Source organism: Elaeis guineensis, chromosome 1 (assembly GCF_000442705.2).
Source record: "Elaeis guineensis isolate ETL-2024a chromosome 1, EG11, whole genome shotgun sequence".
NCBI classification, from domain to species: Eukaryota; Viridiplantae; Streptophyta; class Magnoliopsida; order Arecales; family Arecaceae; genus Elaeis; species Elaeis guineensis.
The window spans coordinates 120,187,284-120,191,237 of record NC_025993.2 but is presented as its reverse complement, the minus strand read 5'-3'; positions in this window follow the sequence as shown (position 1 = coordinate 120,191,237).

The following is a 3,954-nucleotide window of genomic DNA, read 5'->3' as shown; positions in this document are numbered from 1 at the left end:
TCTCGAAAAGAGAACCAAGTCTCCCTTTGTAGGACAAAGTGAAAGAGTCCGTGATATATTTATCCTAGTACATAGTGATGTATGTAGACCATTAGAGCAAATGGCTGGGGATGATTTTAATCACTTCATTATCTTCATCGATGATTACTTAAGGTAGGGTGTTGTGTACTTAATAAAGTATAAATCTGAAGCTTTCGAAATATTCAAAGAATTCAAGAATGAAGTAGAAAATCAAATAGAAAAAAGAATTAAAGCACTTCGATTCGATCGAGGTGGTAAATATCTTAGCATCGAGTTTTTGGATTATCTCAAGGATAATGGATCTTTCATAATGGACTCCTCATACACCATAACATGATGGAATGTCAGAAAGGATAAACAATATCTTGTTGGACATGGTGCATTCCATGATGAGCTTTATTGACCTATCTATCTCCTTTTAGGGATATGCCCTATTGACCATGTACTATTTTTTGAATAGGGTTCCTTCCAAATCTACATCTAAGATATCTTATGAAGGATGGTATGGTAAACTGCCAAGTCTTAAATATATTAATAATTGAGATTGCCCTACTTATGTTAAGAAACAAAACATAGGCAAGTTGGAAGTAAGGTCCTATATGGGTAGATTTGTTGGATATCCTAAGGAAACATGGGATATTACTTCTATTTTCCTAAAGATCAAAATGACATAGTAGCCCAAAATGCAATCTTTCTTAAAAAATAGTTTATTTAAGATGAAGGTGAATCAAGAAAAATAGATCTCAAGGACATATCCAATAAAAAAAAATCAACTCTAATGAGACAGAGATCCCTGTTCAAACTCAGTCTCAAAGTACACAACCTCTTCAAAGGTGTGGTAGAGTATCTCATCCTCCTGATGGATATGGATTTATACATGAGGATGTAGAGGAAGTATTCTTCTAGGAGATAATGGTTATTTAAATGACCCTACTAGTTATCAAGAAGTGATGTTTGACATCGATTCGAGCAAATGGCAAGAAGCAATGAAATTTGAAATGAATTTTATGTACTTTAATAATATATGGACTCTAGTTGATCCACTTAAAGATATAGTACCAATAGGATGCAAATAGATCTTCAAAAGAAAAATTGAAGCTGATGGAAAGATAGAAACCTATAAAACAAGGCTAGTGGTCAAGGGTTACTATCAAAGACAAGGTGTTATCTATGAAGAAATCTTTTCACCAGTAGCAATGCTTAAATCTATAAGAATCATGCTTGTTATTACCACATACAATAACTATGAATTTAGTAAATAGATGTAAAAACTATCTTTCTAAATAGTCAAATTAAGGAAGATATTTACAGGGAGCAGCTTGAGGGTTTTAAATCCAAAGGTGATAGTCATAAGGTATGTAGGCTTTAAAAATTTATTTATAAATTAAAACAAGCTTCTCAAAGTGAGAACATCTGTTTTGATGAAGTAATTAGATTGTTTGATTTCATTAAAAATATGGATAAACTATGTGTATACAAGAAGACTAGTGCAAGCATAATAAAACTCCTCATATTGTTTATGGATGATATTTTGCTCATGAGTAATGACATCAAAATGATGTCATCAGTCAAACTTTGATTGTCGAAGAACTTATTCATGAAGGATTTGGGAGAACCAACCTATATTTTGAAAATTAAAGTCTATAGAGATAAATCAAGAAGGTTGCTAGGATTATCCCGATCAATATATATAGAAAGGTGTTGAAAAGATTCAATATGTTAGATTCCAAAAGAGGGTTATTATCAATGAGGCATGGAATTCACCGATCTCTAAAAAAATATGCTCCAAAATATCTGAAGATAAACAGAGCATATGAGTAGGATTCCTTATGCATCTACTATAGGAAGCCTAATGTATGCAATGCTATATATAAAACCTAATATATGCTTATATAGTGAGTGTCATGAGTAGATATCAATCTAATCCAAGTGGGCAATACTGGATAACTGTCAAGAATATTTTTAAGTACTTAAGAAGGACTAAAGATATGTTCATGGAGGAGATAATTTAAAGCTTCAAGGCTTTAAAGATTCTGACTTCCAGTTGGATATTGATAATAGAAAGTTTACATCAGAATTCATATTTGTCTGTAATAGAAGAGATATTAGTCGAAAAAATTTTAAACATGATACCATAGCTAACTCTACTATAGAAGCCGAATATATTGCCACTTTTGAAGGCACAAAGAAAGTTGTTTGGATTAAAAAGTTCGTTACCGAATTTGGAATAGTTCTTTCAATTGAGCAACCATTGCCATTACTATGCAACAATAATGGAGCAATTGCATAAGCAAAAGAACCAAAGTCTCATCAGAAATCTAAGCACATTAAAAGACGATACCATATCATTTGAGAAATCATTGCAAGGGATGATGTCACAGTGCATAAAGTAATATCAGTTAAAAATATGACAGGCCTACTTACTAAAGCTTTGTCTCAACAAAAGCTTGAGAAGCATCTTGAAAAGATGGATATAAGACACATGAGTAATTGACCATAGTGGAAGTAGGAGAGTGTTAGTTGTTTGCTTGAAAGTCAATAAATATGACATCTTTTTTGGACAAATTTATGTACTTTCATTTAATTAATAAAAGAATAAATTTATATATTCATTTTTTTTCATGTCAATCTACATGAATACATCTGTCAAATCAATGTTAAGAAAATATATTCTCAAATAAGTTAAGAATATGAGATATATATTTCTTAGCACATGATTCTTAAAATTCTTATAGTCATAGGATTATTAAATGGGCAATAATAATTTGGTAAGACTATTACATAGTATGCATGTCATAAAATTGGAGTGATGAATCTTATGTCACTTGTGTGAGACATTAATGTAACTATGTAGGTGCTTGTTAAGGAATAGGTTCACTAAGCATAATCCGACTATAGAATTATCACATGAAGTTTTCTTACTTGTCAATGACATATTCTATTATTACAATTGTATAAATAATCCTTAGACCTGAGGCACCATGGTTATCTTGTGTATGGGTTGTTATGATTTGACTATATAATAACCTCATATCCTAATTAAGAAATTTGAAAAATACATATATTGGCTATAGTGAGTCATCCATGGAGACATGTGCGTGTGCAATATGGGATCTATCACTCTCGAATAAAGAGAGAGAATGTCCTATGCATCTAATGGACTTGACCCAAGAAATTTTTGGCCAAAGTGGAATGGTATTTGGAAGTAGTTCCAAGAGTAACCATTATAGGTCATGATCAAATAGATTGGACATATAATTGAATCAGTAGGTTTGACAAAATCTCATGGCCTTCATTCAAGTAGGACATTATGTGATAGAAGTATTTGATTATATGGTAATTGTAATAGAAAAATTTAATTTGATCTAGTTCATCAGTATTTGGATTGTTATGATATATTGCTATATGTCACTTATGGATGGTAGAAGTCTTATGAATAATCATAAAATATTATTTATTAAGGAAGAATTAAAGAGATTTTTAATTTAAGAGAATTAAAAATAATTCTAATTGGGATATTAAAGAATTAATATCATTTCTACTATTAAATAATAATGAACCTAATGGGTCACGCACAAAAGAGTCAATATGGATCAAAGATGAGAGAGTATTGGGCCGTTAACTCACTAAAATAGTTTAGTGGGCTTAATGGTATTAATATGATTAGAATGGCTTATTTAGTCAAGTATGGATTTAATTAATTAGTCTAGGGCTTATTGGGCTTAAGGTCTAATTCAAAATGGATTATAACACAAGTCCTACATAGGTTAGGATTGATGTAGTTGACCCAAGCTCTTTAGAAAAGCCTAGACAACCTATGTGTTTTATAAATACATAGTGATGGGTGGCCACAAATAACAATCACTAGCACCATTGTAATGGCCAACCCTCTCTCTTTTCAAGGGTGTTTTGAAGGCTTCTTTGATCTAAGGG